This window comes from Carex rostrata, chromosome 27 (genome assembly GCF_964058835.1).
Source record: "Carex rostrata chromosome 27, lpCarRost1.2, whole genome shotgun sequence".
Taxonomy (NCBI): domain Eukaryota; kingdom Viridiplantae; phylum Streptophyta; class Magnoliopsida; order Poales; family Cyperaceae; genus Carex; species Carex rostrata.
The window spans coordinates 3,572,081-3,587,470 of NC_135944.1; the positions used below are offsets into that span (position 1 = coordinate 3,572,081).

Sequence of the window (15,390 nt, forward strand, 5' to 3'; positions counted from 1 at the left end):
TCTTTTTTAGAGCTATGTTTTTACGAGCTATGTTATATTAGGAAACGACTAAATTAGTTTTCTAATTTTGATGTGTTTGTATAACTATATAATACTTTATCTTTGCAATCTGTTACCAAAAAAAAAAAAAAACTACGTTTCTTTCCTCCTTTTAAATCACAATAAAAAATATTCGACAAGACTACATTAAGCCATTTTCTCCGGAAGTTTAAGACGTATCATATCTTTAGCAAGAGGTTTATATTAAACCCATTCTTCTTTAACTTATATTATTTGTTTAGGCATATGAAATCTTAGGAGATTTTCATCTTCTAGATATTAATTCTCATTTTACATCACTTTTGTTTTTCTTTTTGTTACTTTGGCTTTCTTTATAAGGAAAAAAAAAATAATAGGCTCGTATTTGTATCCAATAGAAAATATGGCAGACAATGAAGTTGAGGAGATGATCATGGTAACGAGCTTCGACGAGGAAGACTTTTTTTATGAGGAATTAGCTCTTATGCCTCAATCAATCCGCCATATTATTGAAGACAATAGCGCGAAGGGCATTATCCCAGAACCCAACATCAGTCCCAAGATCTTCTTAATGGCGATTGAGTATTGCAATAAACATGCAGCTGCTGATTATGGCAATCCGCGTAAATCAAATGAGGAACTCAAGAAATAGGAAGAACTCAATAAGTGGGATGAGAAATTCCTTGATATTGATCTAGCTAGCCTTTACGAAATCATCATGGCCGCTAATTATTTGAATATCGAGGGGCTACTGTATCTGGCATGGAAAAAAGTGTTGAACAAGATCAGAGGGAAGAGTCCCGAGGAGATTCGTTGGATCTTCAATATAGGAAAAGAGTTCACTCCAGAGGAAGAAGAGAAAATTCGCCATGAAAATGAATGGGCTTTTGAGAGAATAGTAAATGGTTATCTCCAACAAAACAATATGTTATCTATTAGTTAGTTTTCAAAAGTCAATTTCATTACTTGTATTAATTGGTTGTTGTGCCCCCTTTTTGTTATTAGAAGCAATTATCTGTGAATTTCATTTGTGTTTAGTCTCTTACCAATATATTCTCCGAATAGACTAATTATATTAGGCAAACACATTACTTGTAGTAATTAATATACATAATTTTAATAAAATAATTAGTTTTCGGGTAGGTTTTTCTGCATGCATTAATATTGGAGAGAAAAGAAGTCACATACTCATTATTATAAGGCGTTGTGCTAGACATGTATTTGCCGAAGATGAATAAACAGCTTTCCTCTATTTTGATTCATTCGAATATACCATTCGAATATATCTATATTAATAGAAGCATGATGGATGCAACATAGTATTGATAAATGAAGTTATTTCTCGTACATGAACACTATGATATATTAATATCCAAATTATAATAAATTTTACAAAGATTTAAACAATTAATTAATCACTACGTTTTTACATTGTTGGATCCACAACCCGTTACTTGGTCAAAAAACCCATCAATCTAGACCAAATAAACACATCCAAAAATCTTGAAACACAAGTCATCCAACACAATTGAGTATCATGTATTGTTCCTGTTACAGTTGATTTTACTAAAAATGGCATACATACAGCATGACTAGCAGCATGACTAGCAGAATGCGTGCGACATCTTTATTAAGTGAAATTGCAAAAATATATAATTGTACTCAAAGAACCATAAACAAATTAGAGAAGTCTTGTATTAGCTAATTAAATAATGTTTAGTAATTATGAATGTTAGATGTATAACATGTAACAAAAGTTGACAGCATTTCAAACAAAATTTTAAAATTCTGAGAATAAGTGTGATTCTATGCAGTCTATATTTGACTAATGTAATTAAAATGATATCTAATTGCATATAAATTTTGTTACTCAAGATATTACGTAATTAGCCAAAATAATAAGTAGCCAAGCTGCCCGAGCCCTTGGAGTTAAAATCAGGCAAGAAGTTCGTGTATTGTACAAAATAATATTACTAATAAAGCAACAAACAGGAGCAATATATAATGATAGATTAATGTAAGCAAACATTATGGATTGTCTTCGGTACTACCGTTATAAGGAGAGTTGGGATGTCAAATTAAGGGTATCTCATGAAGGAAGAACAGAAATTCTAAAAATAATGGAGAGTGTTATTTTGAACGCTCAAATTAAATTTCGAGGGCAAGATGATTTATTTTTTGTTATACTTGATACGGCTCTATTCAATGCTGTTCTTAATTTTTATGTTAGGTGATTCTGCATAATAATTACAATTTCTTCGAAGGAAGTGTTATAAATTTTTAAACTCTGTTATCCATGTTTTAGTAAACAACAATACTAATTAGCAAAAAAAAAAATTGCGAAAAGTAATGTTTTAATTCACATTTATTGACAATGCATTTTTCATCAAAATACGTTGTCACATGAAAATAACGACATTTACCCAAAATGCCAATAACTAAAGTATATTTTTTTTTTCAACATGCATCAATGTACCCCTATCTCACAGGACATTATTTAATCATGGAAACTCTGTATAAATTACAAGATGTGCACTCAAAATAGCTCTTTAAAAATAAATTTCTGCCAAAAAAAAGAAGCTTAAAAAGTGAAAGGTTACATTAAAGTATTGCTTATTAAAGAACATATTCAAATATACACATGACTCATTAGTACAAAAATGATGAGTTTAAATATAGAACATGTGATTGCTCTTTCGCTTCCTTTTTAAGATCCTCCCAGGATCTCTCCCTCGCCTCTCTCATGCTCATATTCCTACCATTTGTTTGATTTTCCCTTTTTGTTCCTAACAAAAAACATGGCAAACAATGAAGCTAACAAGATGATCACGCTATGGAGCTTCGACGGGGAATACTTTCTGGTTTCCGAGGCAGTAGCTCTTATGTCTCAATCAATCCGCCATATTATAGAAGACAATGGCACCGAGGGCATCATCCCAGTACCCAACGTCGATGCCAAGGTCCTCTCGATTGTGATTGAATATTGCAAGAAACATGTCATCGGGGAGGCAACTATAGCTGCTGACGATAGAAATCCGCACATATCAGAGGAGGAACTCAAGAAGTGGGATGAGAACTTCATTGATATTGATATGGATAGGCTTTACGAAATCATCATGGCTGCTAATTATCTAGATATCAAGGAGCTACTGAATCTTGCATGCCAAAAAGTGGCCAACATGATAAAAGGGAAGAGTCCCGAGGAGATTCGTCGTATCTTCAACATCGAAAATGATTTCACTCCAGAGGAGGAAGAGGAGATTCGCCGTGAAAATCAATGGGCTTTTGAGTGATTAGAAATTTCTTATCTCCAACAAAACAATATGCAACCTACTAGCTAGGTTTCCAAAGTTTGTTTCATTACTTATGTTGTTTAACTATTGTGTCTATTCATTTTTTTTTTGTTACAATCAATTATCTGCTCATTACATACGTGTTTAGTCTCATACAAATATATTGTCTCAAAAAAAAAGATATACTAAGCTAAAACATTATTCCTAGTTATTTATAGTATACATAATTTTAATAAACTAATTAGTATACACTAAGCTTTAACTGCTTGCACTATTATTGGAGAGAGAAGCAGTCATATACTCACTATTTTAAGATCTAGATGTGTATTTCCCAAAGATGAAAAATAGTTAAGTTACCTAAGTACTTGTTAAATAACTCACTCAAAAGGGTTTTGCAAAATTAGCAAAATATAAATTGATTCATTGGAATATATCTATTTTCATTTATGTGGCATATGCCACAATAGAACGGTTTTTCTTATAGACATTTACATTAATAATTCTTATGTTCATATATCATTTAAAATTAAATATTGACAAAATATTACCTTAAATTGTTTCTTATTAAGAAACAAATTCAAATATAGACATGACTCAATGAGTATAAAAATGATCTGTTTAAATATATAACATGTTATTGCTCTTTCGTTTTTCTATTTAAGATTATAATACTTTTAGGTAAAAGGCACCTATTGCTTTTAAAAACATGGCAAATAAAAAAATGGCGAACTACGACGTCGACAGTACTTGTTCCAATCAGTAATAAAAACAATCTCCAATCGTCCAAAACGCAGGGTGTTCGTTTATGGACCCATTTGAAAGTCACATGTTAGTTTTATCTGGTTAATAATAGAATACTAGTATCGTGCCCGTGCGTTGCAACGGGAATATATTATAAGATTGAATATAATATGAAGATATCTTTTTGTTTGACATTCACACAAAATTAATAAATATAATTTCATTATTTTATAGAATAATATATTATAACTTTTACATAATAATTATTAAATATAAAATTATATATTATATCTTTTTATTTATACATATAATTATATAATTTCATTATTAGAAGTAGAGTGGGGCAATGGGATACATAGCGTATATTGGTCCGCACTATTAACTGAAAAAAAAATTATTTTAATTGTAATAGTGGATATGAACTGTTCAACATGACTTTCATATAAGAGAAATTTAGATATATACCCATCAAAACTTCATCAATTAGATATTTCCCCATCAAAACTTTAAAATTAGTTATTTCCCCATATAAATATAACTATATTATAAATATACCCATTACTCAATTAAATCAATTAAAAACACTGGTTAATAATAATAATCAAATAAAAAGACAATTATACCCTTACATTTGAAAACAAAGAATGGTGAAGATTAAGCCTCTGCCCTTTTAAACGGTATTTGTGAAGTTCTAGATAAATCATGAAAAAATCAAAACTACTACATAAAACACATGAAAAATAAAAACAAACCTCCCATCAACCTCAGGCTGGCAAATCGTAACTTCTTTGCCCTCTTCGCATTGTATCAGGGACAACCCATATATCATATCAGAACTGAAATTGTTCAAGGTTGAGACTTGAGACTTGAGACAAATGTCAAAAAAGTACCAAATTGAACAAAAATTACATTAAGATCGCTAGAAATTAACTTTGACTTGAACAAAGTATCTATGTTATTATTCTAGTAAGTGGTACTATGTATCCTTCAAAAGTCATCTGTGTAGTTCTTGAGCTTTATTACATATTCTAGCATACTGCTTTGACTGACACATACAGCCCTTAAACCCTGATATGAAGCTTTCTTTTCAACTTTCAACTGGTTTGGGTTTTTAATAGTGTCATCCTTATATTAAGCTTTTTTTTCAAATGAATTTGGGTTCTATGACTCTATCATTATGCCAAATATCTTTTACTATAATCAGGTTTCGAAAAAGAAAATATGACAGGGTAGTGGTCTGACATTGTACATTCTGTTTATGGTGATCTATTCGGGCACTCTTTTAATGTATTTAGCTGTTACTACCGTTTGTACCAAATTGGTCGTTCAAATGGTTTCGTATGAGTGTCACAATTCTCCCTGTATAAGTGATTTAAACTATTATGTTCTCAATTGCTCAGTTTGACCAAGTTAACCCGAGAAGCCCGAGAACTAAGCACTATGGTGTTCTCTTTATTCCTGCAACCGTAGGACAAATTGGTAGCCATAACAGTACCAGAATGCTCTCCTCATCCTCCTCATTCAATAATTGCAAGGAATCAATCAAAGGAGCCCAATTTCCCTGTTTCCATTTTCTCTGCTGTTATCCTTTCATTCTTATTTGCAAATCTCCATTTTTTTTCCCTTTAGCGACTAAGGAGGAAGGAGAATCTTTATTCAGGAGTCTGGTGTTCCATGAGCCAGCAAGCAAATTCAAGAGGGTGCATTAACTCCGAGTTCAGGAAGAGCCATAACAGTGATTTAATTGAGACATACAAAAAGGGTCCCACCTGTCATATTTGATGAGAGACATAGCAGTGATTTAATTAAAAGGGGTATAATTGTCTTTTTATTTTATTATTATTATTAACCAGTGTTTTTAATTGATTTAATTGAGTAATGGGTATATTTATAATATAGTTATGTTTATATGGGGAAATAACTAATTTTAAAGTTTTGATGGGGAAATATCTAATTGAAGAAGTTTTGATGGGTATATATCTAAATTTCTCTTCATATAAATGTGTATTTGTAAACTAAATTTTATATATTTTTACAAAATTCTACTATTCGTTTAGATGGGTAAAAAATCACTTAATCTGAAAATTATGGACCATCCAAAAATTCTAAAAATGTAAAATTTAGTTTACAAGTACATATTCATATAGAGATCATGTTGAACGATTCAGATCAATTGTTACAATTTTGAAAATAAAAATATTGATCCGTAGTACGGACTAATCCGTGCTATACATAGCACCATAGCCTCACTCTTTATATAGCTATTTAATTAGTAAATTATACAGTATTTTTTACTACTTTTATTTAATTAATAGTTTATATATTTTGAAATAGTGGTTATAATTTTCCAAGTTCAAATGTACTTGAACCCCAATCATGCCTCACATTCTTAACTTTATTTTCAAAGTTCAAATAGCTGGTATGAATTGCTCAACATGTTCTCATAATGGTCTTTGAGGTCTTATAATTTGTTTACTAATTATTTTGATGAGTACAAAAATCATTGGTTTTGTACATATCTAAAAGTTAGTACTTGTTTTAAAATATACAATTTGATCTAAAAGCACATTTTAATTAAATGCCATGTTGAACAATTTAGATTAACTATTTAAAAATTAAGTGTATAATTAATATACGAAAATAATAATCAAGCATTTTCATCTTACTCTGAAAAAAAAAAGACTTCAATAGTTTCATGTTTTAATTTCCTTTAGCCATCTGAGTGTTTCGTTAAATCAAAGTCATAAGGTGAGAGAAAGAATACGACGAGCAAATATATTCAGATAATGTGAAAAGATTATGTGTTGATTATGTAGATATATGCCAAAATTATATTTTTATTGTTTCCTTCTTTATGTATTGTACACAAATTGAACTGTCAACTAAAAATGACAAACAATCATTTCTAAAAACTCTCTCACCTCAACACTACATGAGCCAAAGCATTGCTGTTAAAATTCACACCCTCTATCACACTATCAGCACAAGATTTTTTTTTAATGTAAACATCAACATAATAATTCTGCTATTCATTTATTCACAAAGATACAGTAGATCTAAACAAAATTCGAAAATATATGATTGTTTCCATTTTCATTATCAAAAATATAGAGAAAGAGGAGAAATTAAATGAAAGAAATGAAAAAATAAGGAAATAATTTAATTGAATGAATCAAATATAGCTGTAAGAAGAAATAATGAAATTTTAATTATGACAAACCATGTAACAGTCTGTGTGGCGACTATGTTTTTAATTAAATTTAGACTTCTACACATAAAATAGATATATTTAATCAAAAGAATACATATTATGTGATTGAAGGCCTAATATTCAATTCGAAAATTCATCTTTCAATCTTAGCCATTGGCGGATCAGGACAACTACGTGCATAATAAAATAATAGAGATGAGAGACATGTACGACAGACATCAGACCCAAATCACTTTGATGCTTATTGTGAACCGTTGGATTCCATTCATGATCCAAGCTGGTTGCTTCAAAATTCGTACGAGCTGCTATAATATTAGTGTGAATCAAGCATGTGCGGATTCTAATCATAATAAGAAAGTTTTTAGTCCACCGTTCTATAAATTCTAATCATAATATATATCAAGTTCTCGTACATTAACACTATTATATATTGATGTCCAAATTATAATAAATTTTACAAATTTTACACCACCAGTGGAAGCCCAATATTTACATCAACTCAAAGCCCAATGCTTTTCAGGCAGAGTCCGGATCACCTCAAATTTGATACATCTGATGTAATAGTGAATTATATAAATTTGATACACGATAAAACTATATATATGTTTATAGCTACTTTAGTTTTAAAATTTTCTTGACTTGATTATAAATACATTATGATATTAGAGGTAGTAACTAATATGGATAGATCTTAATCCTTGTAATATTGGTAATGAGATATTTTAATTCACTACTACTAAATTTGTGACGTCCTGGGTAATAAATAAGTTAGGTTAAACTTGATTAAAATTAAACCTCCATTTATATGTGCTCCGCTCATATATATTAAGCAATATCTTTTTTAGAGCAATGTTTTTACGAGCTATGTTATATTAGGAAACGACTAAATTAGTTTTCTACTTTTAATATGTTTGTATAACTATATAATACTTTATCTTTGCATTCTGTTACCAAAAAAAAAAAAAACAAACTACGTTTCTTTCCTCCTTTTAAATCACAAAAAAAAAAAATTCGACAAGACTACATTAGTTAGCCATTTTCTCCGGAAGGTCAAGACGTATCATATCTTTAGCAAGAGGTTTATATTAAACCCACTCTTCTTTAATTTATATTATTTGTTTAGGCATATGAAATCTTAGGAGATTTTCATCTTCTAGATATTAATTCTCATTTTACATCACTTTTGTTTTTCTTCTTGTTACTTTGGCTTTCTTTATAGGGAAAAAAATTAATTGGCTCTTATTTGTATCCAATAGAAAATATGGCAAACAATGAAGTTGAGGAGATGATCATGGTAACGAGCTTCGACGAGGAAGACTTTTTTTATGAGGAATTAGCTCTTGTGCCTCAATCAATCCGCCATATTATGGAAGACAATAGCGCCAAGGGCATTATCCCAGAACCCAACATCAGTCCCAAGATCTTCTTAATGGCGATTGAGTATTGCAATAAACATGTTGCTGCTGATTATGGCAATCCGCATAAATCGAATGAGGAACTCAAGAAATGGGATGAACTCAAGAAGTGGGATGAGAAATTCCTTGATATTGATCTATCTAGCCTTTACGAAATCATCTTGGCCACTAATTATTTGAATATTGAGGGGCTACTGAATCTGGCATGGAAAAAAGTGTTCAACATGATCAGAGGGAAGAGTCCCGAGGAGATTCGTTGGATCTTCAACATAGGAAAAGAGTTCACTCCAGAGGAAGAAGAGAAAATTCGCCGTGAAAATGAATGGGCTTGTGAGAGAATAGTAAATGGTTATCTCCAACAAAATAATATGTCATCTATTAGTTAGTTTTCAAAAGTCAATTTCATTACTTATATTAACTGGTTGTTGCGCCCCCTTTTTGTTATTACAAGCAATTATCTGTGAATTTCATTTGTGTTTAGTCTCTTACCAATATATTCTCCGAATAGACTCATTATATTAGGCAAACACATTACTTGTAGTAATTAATATACATAATTTTAATAAAATAATTAGTTTTCGGTTAGGTTTTTCGGCATGCATTAATATTGGAGAGAAAAGAAGTCAAATACTCATTATTTTAAGGCGTTGTGCTAGACATGTATTTGCCGAAGATGAATAAACAGCTTTCCTCTATTTTGATTCATTCCAATATACCATTCGAATATATCTATATTAATAGAAGCATGATGGATGCAACATAGTATTGATAAATGAAGTTAGTTCTCGTACATGAACACTATGATATATTAATATCCAAATTATAATAAATTTTACAAAGATTTAAACAATTAATTAATCACTACGTTTTTAAATTGTTGGATCCACAACCCGTTACTTGGTCAAAAAACCATCAATCTAGACCAAATAAACACATCCAAAAAGCTTCAAACACAAGTCATCCAACACAATTGAGTATGATGTATTGTTCCTGTTACAGTTGATTTTACTAAAAATGACACACATACAGCATGACTAGCAGCATGACTAGCAAAATGCGTGCGACATCTTTATTAAGTGAAATTGCAAAAAGAATTGTACTAAAAGAACAATAAACAATTTAGAGAAGTCTTGTATTAGCTAATTAAATAATATTTAGTAATTATGAATGTTAGATGTATAACATGTAACAAAAGTTGACAGCATTTCAAACAAAATTTTAAAATTCTGAGAATAAGTGTGATTCTATGCAGTCTATATTTGACTAATGTAATTAAAATGATATCTAATTGCATATAAATTTTGTTACTCAAGATATTACGTAATTAGCCAAAATTTAAAGTCCTGATTAAGGATTTGTACACCAGAGGTCAGAGTCATAACAAGTAGCCAACCTGCCCGAGCCCTTGGAGTTAAATTCAGGCAAGAAGTTCGTGTATTGTACAAAATAATTACTAATAAATCAACAAACAGGAGCACTGTAGAATGATAGATTAATGTAAGCAAACATTACGGGTTCTCTTCGGTACTACCCTTATAAGGGGAGTTGGGTTGTCAAATTAAGGGTATCTCATAAAGGAAGTACTGACATTCTAAAAATAATGGAGAGTGTTATTTTGAACGCTCAAAGTAAATTTCGAACGCAAGATGATTTATTTTATGATATACTTCATATGACCCTATTCAATACTCATCTCAATTTTTAGGTTAGGAGATTCTGCATAATAATTACAGTTTTTTCACGGGTGTTATAAATTTTGAAACTCTGTTATGTGTGTTTTAGTAAACAACAATACTAATTAGCAAAAAAAAATAGCGAAAAGTAATATTTTAATCCACATTTATTGAGAATGCATTTTTCATAAAAAATACGTTGTCACATGAAAATAAGGACTTTTACCCAAAATGCCAATAACTAAATTTTTTTTTTTCAACATGCATCAATCTACCTTTATCTCAGAGGACATTATTTAATCAAGGAAACTCTGTATAAATTACAAGATGTGCACTCAAAAGAGCTCTTTAAAAATAAATTTCAGCCAAAAAAAAGAAGCTTAAAAAGTGAAAGGTTACATTAAAGTATTGCTTATTAAAGAACACATTCAAATATACACATGACTCATTAGTACAAAAATGATGAGTTGAAATATAGAACATGTGATTGCTCTTTCGTTTCCTATTTAAGATCCTCCCAGGATCTCTCCCTCGTCTCTCTCAAGCACATATTTGTTTCATTTGTTTGATTTTATCTTTTGTTCCCAACGAAAAACATGGCAAACAATGAATCTAACAAGATGATCACGCTAAGGAGCTTTGACGGGGAATACTTTCTGATTTCCGAGGCAGTAGCTCTTATGTCTCAATCAATCTGCCATATTATAGAAGACAATGGCACCGAGGGCATCATCCCAGTATCCAACGTCGATGCCAAGGTCCTCTCGATTGTGATTGAATATTGCAAGAAACATGTCATCGGGGAGGCAACTATAGCTGCTGACGATAGCAATCCGCACATATCAGAGGAGGAACTCAAGAAGTGGGATGAGAACTTCATTGATATTGATATGGATAGGCTTTACGAAATCATCATGGCTGCTAATTATCTAGATATCAAGGAGCTACTGAATCTTGCATGCAAAAAAGTGGCCAACATGATAAAAGGGAAGAGTCCCGAGGAGATTCGGCGCATCTTCAACATCGAAAATGATTTCACTCCAGAGGAGGAAGAGGAGATTCGCCGTGAAAATCAATGGGCTTTTGAGTGATTAGAAATTTCTTATCTCCAACAAAACAATATGCAACCTACTAGCTAGGTTTCCAAAGTCTGTTTCATTGCTTATGTTGTTTAGCTATTGTGTCTATTCATTTTTTTTGTTACCATCAATTATCTGCTCATTACATACGTGTTTAGTCTCATACAAATATATTGTCAGAGAAAACAAATACTAAGCTACCACATTATTCCTAATTATTTATTAGTATACATAATTTTAATAAACTAACTAGTAAGCTTTTACTGCGTGCACTCTTCTTGGAGAGAGTAGTCATATACTCGCTATTCTAAGACCTAGATGTGTATTTCCCAAAGATGAAAAATAGTTAAGTTACATAAGTACTTGTTAAATAATTTATTCAAAAGGGTTTTCCAAAATTAGTAAAATATACATTGATTCATTCGAATATATATATTTTTCATTTATGTTGCATATGCAAAAATAGAACGGTTTTCCTGTTTCCTTGTCTTATAGATGTTTACATTAATAATTCTTATGTTCATATATATATCATTAAAATTCAAATATTGACATGTAGATACAAAATAAATATGTCTATTTTCTTCCAAAAAAATAAATTGTTGTTATATTTTGAGGCAAAGCTTGAAATATGGTAAATAATTTGGAAAACTAATTTAATAACAATTCAAAAATTTTGAAAAATTCACAAAACTGGTTAATAATTTTGAAATCCTTATAATCTAGCCAAGTTTTCATAACTAGCAGCATGACTAGCAGAATACTTGCGACATCTTTATTAATTGAAATTGGAAAAATAATTGTACTAAAAGAACCTGAAACAAAATAGAGAAGTCTTGTATTAGCTAATTAAATAATATTCAGTAATTATGAATGTTAGCTGTATAACAGGTAACAAAATATGACAGCATTTCAAACAAAATTTTAAAATTCTGTGAATTTTATGCAGTCTATATTTGACTAATCTAATTAAAATGACATCTACATGCATATAAATTTTGCACACCAGACGTCAAAGTCATAACAAGCAGCCGGGCTGCCCGATCCGATGGAGTGTGAAGAGTCTGTGTATTTTTCAAAATGATATTACTAATAAAGCAACAAACATTATGGATTGTCTTCCGTACTACCGTTATAAGGAGAGTTGGGATGTCAAATTAAGGGTATCTCGTGAAGGAAGAATAGAAATTCTAAAAATAATGGAGAGTGTTATTTTGAACGCTCAAATTAAATTTCAAGGGCAAGATGATTTATTTTTTGTTATACTTGATATGGCTCTATTCAATGATGTTCTTAATTTTTAGGTTAGGTGATTCTGCATAATAATTACAATTTCTTCGAAGGAAGTGTTTTAAATTTTCAAACTATGTTATCCGTGTTTTAGTAAACAACAATACTAATTAGCATAAAAAAAAAATAGCGAAAAGTAATGTTTTAATTCACATTTATTGACAATGCATTTTTCATCAAAATACGTTGTCACATGAAAATAAGGACATTTACCCAAAATGCCAATAACTAAAGTATATTTTTTTTTCAAAATGCATCAATGTACCCCTATCTCACAGGACATTATTTAATCATGGAATCTCTGTATAAATTACCAGATGTGCACTCAAAATAGCTCTTCAAAAATAAATTTCTGCCAAAAAAAAGAAGCTTAAAAAGTGAAAGGTTACATTAAAGTATTGCTTATTAAAGAACATATTCAAATATACAAATGACTCATTAGTTCAAAAATGATGAGTTGAAATATAGAACATGTCATTGCTCTTTCGTTTCCTATTTAATAAGGATATCCCAAGATCTGTCTCCCTCGTCTCTCTCAAGCACATATTCGTACCATTTGTTTGATTTTCCCTTTTGTTCCCAAGAAAAAACATGGCAAACAATGAAGCTAACAAGATGATCACGCTAAGGAGCTTCGACGGGGAATACTTTCTGGTTTCCGAGGCAGTAGCTCTTATGTCTCAATCAATCCGCCATATTATAGAAGACAATGGCACCGAGGGCATCATCCCAGTACCCAACGTCGATGCCAAGGTCCTCTCGATTGTGATTGAATATTGCAAGAAACATGTCATCGGGGAGGCAACTATAGCGGCTGATGATATCAATCCTCACATATCAGAGGAGGAACTCAGGAAGTGGGATGAGAACTTCATTGATATTGATACGGATAGGCTTTACGAAATCATCATGGCCGCTAATTATCTAGATATCTAGGAGCTACTGAATCTTGCATGCCAAAAAGTGGCCAACATGATAAAAGGGAAGAGTCCCGAGGAGATTCGTCGTATCTTCAACATCGAAAATGATTTCACTCCAGAGGAGGAAGAGGAGATTCGCCGTGAAAATCAATGGGCTTTTGAGTGATTAGAAATTTCTTATCTCCAACAAAACAATATGTAGCCTACTAGCTCGGTTTCCAAAGTCTGTTTCATTGCTTAAGTTGTTACAATCAATTAATTATCTGCTCATTACATCCGTGTTTAGTCTCACACATATGTATTGTCTAAAAAAAAATACTAAGCTAACACATTATTCCTAGTTATTTATTAGTATAGATAATTTTAATAAATTAATTAGTATACGGTAAGCTTTACTCGCTATTTTAATTTGTTTATACTAATAAAATTGATAATCTCATGATCTATAATTAATGATTGTACAACTTGTGCAATATGAAAGTAATATGAGAGGATTGTGAAGTTTAACTCTTGGTTAATTTCTTATATATGTGTACATCACAGCAACAATAATTCTAATTATATAGATGTCATGTTACATAATTATAGAGTTGTACTATCTTTAATCATTGTGTTATATGTTTCTGCTGATAAGTATATTAACAGTATTTATGGATCTAATTAAGAGGGGTATTATTAATTTATCGATGGAAATTTTGGTACGTATGGCCATGTTTGGTTGTGGAGTAAGAGGTGGAGTAAACCCTTTACTCCACGCTTAAGGAACCAAACGAGGAGTAACATAGGCGGTTTAAGATGGAGTAAGATTTGAGCTAAACCGGAGTAACTTACACCACCTAGAGAGGTGGTTTAACTTACTCCACCAAACATGATTAACTTACTCCGGTTTAGCTTGGAGTAAGAAATTTAATCCGGTTTAACTTTACTCCACAACCAAACATGACCTATAAGAACAAAAATTAAAATACAAAATTTTACATGAAATTGTTTCTTATTAAGAAACAAATTCAAATATAGACTTCACTCAATTAATGAGAATAAAAATGATTAGTTTAAATAAAGAACATGTTATTGCTCTTTCATTTTTTTTCGATTTAAGATTAAATTACTTTTGGATAAAAGGGCACCTACTGCTTTTAAAAACATGGCAAATAAAAAAATGGCAAACTACGACGTCGACAGTACTTGTTCTTTTTTTTTTTGGTTAAAAAGGCTTAGGCCCAGTTTCATTAATTAAAACGAAACCATTGTTCTATTACACTAGACTAAATCCTTACTACTGGAGTTGAGTATAGCCACTCACTCCCTGCTACTAAACCAAAAAGCACCAATTGAACCTGGGTGAATTACAACCAGATAAGCAACATCAGCAATTCTAACCAAAATAGCTCCACAAGGAGATCACTCAAAAAAGGACTCCATGATGGGAGCAACCAACTAATCTAATTATTAACAAAACAGGGAACATCTATCCCTGAATCATCCCAGTAACTAACAAAACGTAAGGTGCTTTCCTGAGCTAACGAGTCATCTGCCTGGTAAGTCACACTCTCTTCCTCCCCTGGCCAGAGCACTCTCAAAGGGATAGCATCCATCATGTCTTCCCTAGGCAGCCAATGCTGAGTATGGTCTCTAACTGTCTTCTTTGTCCTTTTAGCACCTGTCCAATACACAACCAGAGAGAGTATTAGATAAATCAAAGCCCTTGCTGTTTTATGAGGCAGGTTTTGGAAAATGACTTCATTACGAT

The 15,390-nt window shown here is 31.2% G+C and overlaps 4 pseudogenes; all 4 read left to right on the forward strand.

Annotated features, from left to right (window-relative positions):
• Positions 1-2,816: 2,816 nt before the first annotated feature.
• On the forward strand, positions 2,817-3,311 carry LOC144545202 (SKP1-like protein 11 pseudogene; annotated as a pseudogene).
• Positions 3,312-8,524: 5,213 nt separating this feature from the next.
• On the forward strand, positions 8,525-9,064 carry LOC144544856 (SKP1-like protein 11 pseudogene; annotated as a pseudogene).
• A 1,883-nt stretch (positions 9,065-10,947) lies between these two features.
• Positions 10,948-11,442, forward strand: LOC144545231 (SKP1-like protein 11 pseudogene; annotated as a pseudogene).
• Positions 11,443-13,311: 1,869 nt separating this feature from the next.
• LOC144545221 (SKP1-like protein 11 pseudogene) lies at positions 13,312-13,806 on the forward strand (annotated as a pseudogene).
• Positions 13,807-15,390: the final 1,584 nt, after the last annotated feature.